The sequence below is a fragment of the Eubalaena glacialis genome, chromosome 2 (assembly GCF_028564815.1).
Source record: "Eubalaena glacialis isolate mEubGla1 chromosome 2, mEubGla1.1.hap2.+ XY, whole genome shotgun sequence".
Classification (NCBI taxonomy): Eukaryota; Metazoa; Chordata; class Mammalia; order Artiodactyla; family Balaenidae; genus Eubalaena; species Eubalaena glacialis.
Window position 1 is genome coordinate 131,264,415 of NC_083717.1, and position 9,775 is coordinate 131,274,189.

General features: G+C 41.0%; 1 non-coding gene across 1 annotated transcript; it reads left to right on the top strand.

Annotated features, from left to right (window-relative positions):
• The first annotated feature begins 8,572 nt into the window (after positions 1–8,572).
• Positions 8,573–8,645, top strand: TRNAK-UUU (transfer RNA lysine (anticodon UUU)). Its single transcript has one exon. It is a non-coding gene; the product is annotated as a tRNA-Lys (tRNA).
• Positions 8,646–9,775: the final 1,130 nt, after the last annotated feature.

Consider the following 9,775-nt stretch of genomic DNA (forward strand, 5'->3'; position numbering starts at 1 on the left):
TGCTAGTTGTTTGGCATGAGGTGTCCAGCACTGGAGCTTGCTGGCCGTTGAGTCGAGCTGGGTCTTAGCGTTGAGATGGAGATCTCTGGGAGAGCCCTTGCCAAGTGATATTACGTGGGGCCTGGAGGTCTCTGGTGGTCCAATGTCCTGAACTTGGTTCTCCCACCTCAGAGGCTCAGGCCTGACACCCGGCCAGAGCACCAAGACCCCGTCAGCCACACGGCTCAGAAGAAAAGGGAGGAAAAAAAAGAAAGAAAGAAAAAAACTCTTTCTGGGGGCCCATGGCCTGTCCCCGTGCCTCTGGGCCCAGCTCCCTCTGCTGTCTCTGCCAGGGCTATAGCCGAGGCCGCCGCCGCCCACTTTCAGTTTCTAGACTGTTTTTTTAAGAGCAGTTTTAGGATCATAGCAAAATTGAGTGGAAGGTACAGAGATTTCCCATATGTCCCCTGTCCCCACACATGAATAGTCTTCCCCATTATCAACATCTCCCACCAGAGTGGTACATTTGGTACAGTTGATGAACTTACACTGACTCATCATTATCCCCTAGAGTCCATAGTTTACACTAGGCTTTATTCTTGGTGTTGTACATTTTATTGGTTTGGACAAATGTATAATGACAGGTATCTACCATAGTATCACATAGAGTAGTTTCACTGCCCTAAAAGTCCTCTGTACTCCACTTTTTTTTTTTTTTAATTAATTAATTTTTTTTGGCTGTGTTGGGTCTTCGTTTCATGCGAGGGCTTTCTCTAGTTGCAGCAAGCGGGGGCCACTCTTCATCGCGGTGCGGGGTCCACTCTTCATCGCGGTGCGCGGGCCTTTCACTGTCACAGCCTCTCTTGCTGCGGAGCACAGGCTCCAAACGCGCAGGCTCAGTAGTTGTGGCTCACGGGCCTAGTTGCTCCGCGGCATGTGGGATCTTCCCAGACCAGGGCTCGAACCCGTGTCCCCTGCATTAGCAGGCAGATTCTCAACCACTGCGCCACCAGGGAAGCCCCTGTACTCCACTTTTTTAGCTTTCCCTGCCATCCTAAGCTCTGGCAACTACTGATCTTTTTATTAGCTCCATAGTTTTGCCTTTTCCAGAATGTCATATAGTTGGAATCACACAGTATGTAGCCTTTTCAGATTGGCTTCTTTCACTTAGTAATATACATTTAAGGTTCTTCCATGTCTTTTCATGGCTTGAGAGATTACTTCTTTTTAGCATTGAATAATATTCCATTGTCTGGATGACCACAGTTTATTTATCCATTTACATACTGAAGAACATCTTGGTTGCTCCCAGGTTTTGGCAATTATGAATAAAGTTGCTATAAATATCTGTGTGTAGGTTTTTGTGTGAACATGAGTTTTCAACTCCTCTGGGTAAAAACCAAGACACATGGTTTCTGGATCGTATGGTAAGAGTATGTTTAGTTTTTTTTAAAAAAGCTGCCAAACTGTTTCCAAAGTTGGTGTACCATTTTGCATTCTCATCAGCAATGAATGAGAGTTCCTGTTGCTCTACATCCTCACCAGCATGTGGTGCTGTCAGTGTTCTGGATTTTGGCCATTCAAATAGGAGTGTAGTGGTATCTTATTGTTGTTTTAATTCACATTTTCCTGATGACATATGATATGGAACATCTTTTCATATACTTATTTGCCATCTGTCTATCTTCTTTGGTAAGTTATCTGTTAAGGTTTTCGGCCCATTTTTTGATCAGGTTGTTTGTTTTCTTATTGTTGAGTTTTTAAGAGTTCTTCGTGTATTTCAGGACTTCCCTGGTGGCACAGTGGTTAAGAATCCGCCTGCCAATTCAGGGGTCACGGGTTCAAGCCCTGGTCCAGGAAGATCCCACATGCCGCGGAGCACCTAAGCCCGTGGGCCACAACTACTGAGCCCACATGCCACAACTACTGAAGCCCATGCACCTAGAGCCCATGCTCCGCAACAAGAGAAGCCACCACGATGAGAAGCCCACACACCGCAATGAAGAGTAGCCCCCAATCGCCGCAGCTAGAGAAAGCCCGTGCAGCAATGAAGACCCAACGCAGCCAAAAATAAAATAAATTAAATAAATTAATTAATTTTAAAAAAAGGAGTTCTTGGTATATTTCAGATAACAGTCCTTTATCAGATATGTCTTTTGCAAATATTTTCTCCCAGTCTATGGCTTGTTTTTTTCATTTTCTTGACAGTATCTTTCAAAGAGAAGAAAAGTTTAATTTTAATGAAGTCCAGTTTATCAATTTTTTCTTTCATGGATCAGGCCTTTGGTGTTGTATCTAAAAAGTCATCAGCAAACCCAAGGTCATTTGGATTTTCTTCTATGTTATCCTTTATGAGTTTTATAGTTTTGCATTCTACATTTAGGTCTATGATCCATTTTGAGTTTTTGTGTGTGTGCATGAGAAGGGTGTAAGGTCTGTGTCTAGATTAACTTTTTTGCATGTGGATGTCTGGTTGTTCCAGCAACATTTGTTGAAAACTCAAATGCTTTTAAATGATATTTATATGTGTATAATATAAATGTCAGCTCCATGGATGTTCCCAAGCCCTTTGAAATTCAGATAACATTTGGTTCAAATACCCAACCCCAGTGTCTCTGAGGATACTCTGGGGCTTAGTCTCCTCTTGGTATCCTCTGGTTGAGGTCTTCCTTCCAGCAACATTAGAGCCCTTCTACTCAGTGTTCCTTCTTGCTTTTTCCCACCTTGTCCCTGGAGACTGCCCCAATCTCTTCTCCCTGCAGCATCACTCATCCACACTATATGTAAGCATATATTATCAAAGGAAGAGAGCCATGGAGGAGATGATGTTGTAGGGCAGAATGACCTAAACAGGATTTTAACATTTCTGAACTTAAAAATCCCTGGTCCATCCTTTCTTATGGAGAAATCACCCTGTACCTGTTCCATCCACGTTGTGTTGGGTCCCTCTTGGGGTCACTGCTGGCCCATATGACATCTTCGTGCACATTTAGAAAAAGGCAGCCCTTCTTCAGAAGGCTTTGCAATATGCAGCTTGACAGCAGAAAGTGGGCCAGATTTCAGCCTTAGCTTCCCCCTTATCTTGCTTTAGCCCCCATCCTTCCCTAACCTACTTGTCCTCAATCCCCCAGATTCTCATTCATTTCTTATAGAGCAGTTTAGCTCTTTCTTTACTGGCTCCAGGCCATCCAAGTTATTCCCAAAGGTCTCATCTTCATAATTAATTTAAAAATGTGCTCTTCAACTTTAATAATTATAACTCTGAAAGGAACACTGGGGTGTTGAATTTTTTTCCCTCACTACATGTTCAACATGATGATGGTGATAGTGATGGTGATGATGAAGATAATGACAACAGCCCTTAAGTAAATATGCTTAAGTTATTACATGAGGAGAAAAATGGTCTTTTGCAGGAAAATCAAAGGTCCTTTCTTTGACATGTAAGAGATTGTATATTATACCCCTGTTTACCACAGAATAGAAACCAGAGTCTCTAAAGTGCTTTAAGCTCTCAAAATTAAAAATGCTGAACTCTGCAGATGCATTCTATAAATGTATAAGTATGGCAGAAAGCCAGAAAGTTCCTGGAAGACAACAGGATGTCAGCCCAGCTTTATGAAGCATATGTATTGTCATCACATTCTTTGTTTTTTCTATATTTTCAAGTTGTCATAGTTTTCTTTTTTTTTAAATAATGCATTACTGTCTTTTTAAAAAATTTATTTATTTATTTATTTATTGGCTGCGTTGGGTCTTCATTGCTGCGCACGGGCTTTCTCTAGTTGCAGAGAGCGGGGGCTACGCTTTGTTGTGGTGCACGGGCTTCTCATTGCGGTGGATTCTCTTGTTGTGGAGCATGGGCTCTAGGCACACAGGCTTCAGTAGTTGTGGCGTGCGGGCTTCAGTAGTTTTGGTCCACGGGCTTAGTTACTCCGCAGCATGTGGGATCTTCCTGGATGAGGGCTCGAACCTGTGTCCCCCGTATTGGCAGGCAGATTTTTAACCACTGCGCCACCAGGGAAGCCCTGTATCACATTCTTTAACAGACCAGGAGGAAGCAGAGGCATGGGCCACATCTTTGACATAATGTATTTCTGCAATTCTAAGGTACACCAACAGCATTTGGGAGAAACAAAAAAGGCAGTGCATTAAATGTTCACACTAGCAATAGGCTACATCCATCCTGATTTCGGAACTTTAAAGTGAGAACAATAAAACTGTATCTTAGAAGTAAGGAGTATTGTACTTTCTGTTTAGGTCTTCTACAGCACATTATTCTATATCCTGAAGAAAAAGTTATTTCAATAATAGTGTTGCTAAATACATGCAAAATTGGCTTTCAAATAGAAACGATAGAATCAGTACATTCAAAACTAGGCATAAGGTTAATTGAATAGTCTTTTTCTGGACTCAAACTATGGAATATAAAGATTTGGTAAGACTATGAATAGTAGAGACCAACTTCTCTAAGCCTAGTTTTCTCATCTACAAAACGGGTAAATTAAAGTACCACCATCATCAGATTGGTGTGAAGACTGAATGAAATAATACATGTAAAGTGCTTAGCATAGTGCCTGGAACACAATACTGTCTCCTGCTCTGAAGAAATTCAGAAGGAACTGCAAAGAAGGGGCTGGGGGATTACTTATTCCTGGTACTATTCAATCCCATCCAACAAGTATTTCATGACCGCCTACTGTATGCTAAGAATTGGGCTGAGAAGTGCGTTAGGAAGAAATAAAGAAGAGTGTTGTGCCCATCTTGTCTTAGGAAGATGAGAAATATTGGGTACATTTAATTTTATTAACTGAACTTTGTATTTAAATATTGACTGCTATACTTAAGTTATCAAATATTATTAAACTTTAGGTATTAAGCATGTTATGTTGCTCTAAATATACATACTTAATTTAATGTATACTCTTTTATATACATGACTTCGGGATAATTTTGTATTTGTCAGTAATGCTAACCAAAGAATATTTTATTTTTAAGTGGTACTCACCCTTGCTTCTGCAAGAAAATTAAAATAAATGAGCCAATTGGAGTAGAGCTCTCACCTCTAATTACTGGGCCTTAGGAGTAAACAAATGAAAAACTACCCTTTAGTTCTGAAATAGCAAACTTGGAGATATACTAGGACATGGCAGGTCCTTGTTCCTGATGATAAGGGTGAATGGCCTTGAAGGACATTTGAAGATTAGATGTTATCCTAGGTGTGTGTACTAGTCAGTTTCCAAGATGGCCCCCAGTGATCCTTGCCTCTGATAAGAGCTGCCCCAGTCAAAATCTGATTGCTTTCTCATGGAAGACCCCAAGCAAGAATTTCCTGGCCAAGCCCTTTCCAAATTCCTGACCCATATGTGACTGCAGTTGTTTGAGGCCACTACATTTTAGGATAATTTATTACTGATACAGAACGTATTGAGGTAAGGTTAAGTCATTGAAGGTTACTAAATAGAGAAGTAAATGGTCAGACTTGCATCTTAGAAATAATTCTGCCTGCAAGGTGGAAGTTGGATGAAGGAGGTGGACGCTGGGAAACTAAAGGCAGGACACTAGTGAGGGAGCGATCATACCATCCAAGGATGAGGTGGTAGGGACTGAAACTGCATGGCAATCAAGCTGGAGGCTAGAGAAACAGATTGTTAACCAAAACTTCAGAAGCGGAGACCTGACTGAAATAAAAAGTGTTTATTTGTGGTTTGTTAGGACTGCATCCGGGGAGACACAGATTCTAGAAGCATTTGAATTGTGTTTGGCCGTACAACAAAGTGGGGGAGGCTTATAAAGGCAAAAACTGCAAGGTTACAGTCAGTTAAATGAGTTTTTATGGCGAATTGTAATTTGGAGCTGGCAAGAAGTAAGGGTGCTTATTAAGTAAGGATTGGATGGGGTCTGAGATCGTTGCACAGTTATAAGGGGAGACCCTGAGACCATAACGTTGCAGCTGGCAGGTGTTGTTCTGAAGACAGCTGGTGGTGTCCTTGGGTCTGCTATGGTTCAGTAAAGTTCAGGTTCTCAGTGGTGCAGAGACTGTCTGAGACCAGATCCTCAATGGCTCCCCAACTCCATTTTTGTATGCCTGAACTACGATTACTCCATTATAATTTCTACTTGTCATCAGGATCAAGCAGTGTTTATAAAAGATAGAACTGCCTCCATTAAGTGACTGATCGCCTGTGGCAGGAAAGGTAGAGACTAAAATGGTTTCTGTGTTGTTTTTTTCTTCTAGGATCTTGCCATATTTATAGATTCCCCAGCTTTGACTACTTGCTGAAGAAAGAGTCAGTCTCATGCTACTTCTCCATCTCAGCTCAGAAATCTCCCTTTGAAGGTCTCACTCTTTTATCCAAGATAAATGTATTTACTTGCACTTCGTGGATTTATAATAAGTACTAGCTATAAATACCTTCCCATAACTCGGGGGGTATGTGGGTGTTTTCCTTAAACTAAGTGTTCTTTAAAATATTTCGTTCTTCAAGATTTTTCTCACATCAGCAGTTTTCTATTTATTTGAAGAAACCCTAAAAATGTAGTCTGCATTTCATATGTTCTTTTAAGCTACTTAAACAATATTTTTAAGACATCAGTGATGTAATCTGGTTTTAAGTTTTAATTGACTTACTTTAAATTAAAACTTAAACATATGCCCATTAAGAAATTAGCCAAGAAAAAACAGTAACATTAATCTCCTAAGGTTTTGTTTTTTAAAAAAGGTTTTCTTTTTAACTTTGCAGAATCTTTTGGGAATAACTAGTTTTTACTTTGAAGAAACATTTATCGGAAGTTTAGCAATTCTTTCTATTTTAACTCAGGCTATCCCCTTGGAACCAATGCATGCCTCTGGACCCGTTATGGCTTTGACTCTAAACAAGGCTCTCCTGGGGACTTCCCTGGTGGTCCAGTGGGTAAGACTCTGCACTCCCAATGCAGGAGGCTCGGGTTCGATCCCTGGTCAGGGAACTAGATCCTGCATGCATGCTACAACTAAGAGTTTGCATGCCCCAACTAAGAAGCCTGTGTGTTGCAACTATGAGCCTGTATGTCACAACTAAAAGATCCCACATGCCACAACTAAAGATCCCAAGTGCCACAACTAAGAGCTGGTGTAGCCAAAATAAATAAATAAATAAATATTAAAAATAAAATAAAATAAACAAGGCTCTCCTTCTTTGCTCAGGCAGTACTGTGAGGGATTTCCCAGCTACCTGTGTGAACCAAAGAAACTATAACTCTTCCCTGTAAAAACCCCTGTGTTTGGGGCTTCCTTGGTGGCACAGTGGTTAAGAATCCACTTGCCAATGCAGGGGACACGGATTTGAGCCCTGGTCTGGGAAGATCCCACATGCCGCGGAGCAACTAAGCCCGTGCACCACAACTACTGAGCCTGCGCTCTAGAGCCCGTGCTCCACAACAAGAGAAGCCACCCCGGTGACAAGCCCACACACCACAACGAAGAGTAGCCCCGTTCATTGCAACTAGAGAGAAAGCCCGCGCACGGCAACGAAGATCCAACACAGCCAAAAATAAATAAATAAAAATAAATAAATAAAAATAAAATAAAATAAAATAAAAATCCCTGTGTTTGAGCACATAAAACTCAATAAAAACAAAAACAAAGAAAACAAACAACCCAATCGAAAAATGGGCAGAAGACTAAATAGACATTTCTCAAAGAAGACATACAGATGGCCAACAGGCACATGAAAAGATGCTCAACATCACTAATTATTAGAGAAATGCAAATCAAAAGTACAATAAGGTACCACCTCATGCTGGTCAGAATGGCCATCATTAAAAAGTCTACAGATAACAAATGCTGGAGAGGGTGTGGAGAAAAGGGAACTTTCCTACACTGTTGATGGGAATGTAAATTGGTGCAGCCGCTATGGAAAACCGTATGGAGGTTCCTCAAAAAACTAAAAATAGAGTTGCCATATAATCCAGCAATCCTACCCATGGGCATATAATTCAAAAACATACATGCACCCCTATTTTCATAGCAGCACTATTCAGAATAGCCAAGACATGGAAACAACCTAAATGTCCATTGACAGATGAATGGATAAAGAGGATGTGGTACATATATACAATGAAATACTACTCAGCCATAAAAAAATAATGAAATAATGCCATTTGCAGCAACATGGATGGAACTAGAGACTATCATACTAAGTGAAGTTAAGTCAGAAAGAAAAAGACAAATATCATGTGCTATCACTTATATGTGGAATTTAAAATATGACACAAAAGCACTTATCTACGAAACAGAAACAGACTCACAGACATAGAGGACAGACTTGTGGTTCCCAAGGGGGAGGGGGGTGTGGGGGGAGGGATGGATTGGGAGGTTGGGATTAGCAGATGCACACTACTATATATAGAATGGATAAACAGCAAGGTCCTACTGTATAGCACAGGGAACTATATTCCGTATCCTGTGTTAAACCATAATGGAAAAGAATGTGAAAAAGAATATATATATATGTAAAACTGAATCACTTTGCTGTACAGCAGAAATTAACACAACATTGTAAATTAACTATACTTGAATAAAAATAAATTAAAGAAAAAAATCCCTGTGGGGAATTCCCTGGTGGTCCAGTGGTTAGGACTCAGCGCTTTTACTGCCAAGGGCCTGGGTTCGATCCCTGGCCAGGGAACTAAGATCCTGCAAGCCACGCAGTGCAGCAAAAAAAAAAAATCCCTGTGTTTGAATCATTTCAAAGAAACATAGAGCATAGATCACAGTAAGGTTCACTTCAGGATAAGCTGTGTGGTATGAGTCGGGGGCACTTGGGAAAACTCCCTTCCAGAGACTGCTTTTCCTTTGTTTTTCCACAGAAACTGGGATCCCATTATTAGATAAGCATGATTCTGGCACTAATTCTGATGGGTGGGTTTTTTCCACCACACTAAGCAATTCTCCGATACCAGCTGAGTGTCCTGCAATTCAACTCAATTCTGACACTATCTGCCCAAAGATAGCATCAGATCCCACAGGTTAAGGGTTCTGTCCTGCAAGACTGTCCCTACTTCAGATGCCAATCACAAGTCCAGGTTGTTACCTGTGCTTCTGACCCAACAGCTATAAATTAGAGGTTTCCATGACTCCCTTCTTGGGTTCGATTAATTTTCTAGAGCAGCTCACAGAACTCAGATACCAGTTTACTCACTAGATTACTTGTTTATTACAACGGATATTAAAGGATTCGAATCAACAGCCAGATATAGAGATATATAGGGGGAGGTGCCCAACAAAGGAGCTTCTGTCCCCATGGAGTTTGGGGCCCAGCACAGTGGCATGTGGAAGCATTCTTGTTCACCAGCCTAGAAGCATTCTTGTTCTCCAAATCCCGTCCTTTTGGGTTTTTATGGAAGCTTCATTACATAGGCACAATTGATTAAATCATTGGCCACTGGTGACTGATCAGCTTCTAACTCCCCTCTCCTCCCTGGAAATGGGGGCGTGGGACTGAAAGTTCCAACCCTCTAGTAGTAGGCCAGGAGAATCAACCATATTCTCCTGGCCTACTGCCCTCAATCTGAGGTGAGGTCCAAAAGTCACCATTAACATCACAAAAGACACCTTGGTCACTCTCTTCACTTGGGAAATTCCAAGGGTTTTAGGAGCTCTGTGCTAGAAAAAGGGACTATGACCAAATATATATTTCTGATTATGAATAACAATATCACAATGAGTCATTATTAGATGACTCCAGTAGTCCCTTACTAAATTGTATGTGACCTTTGTCAATGAAAAAATTAATCAGTAGTAGATCTAAGAAAGAAA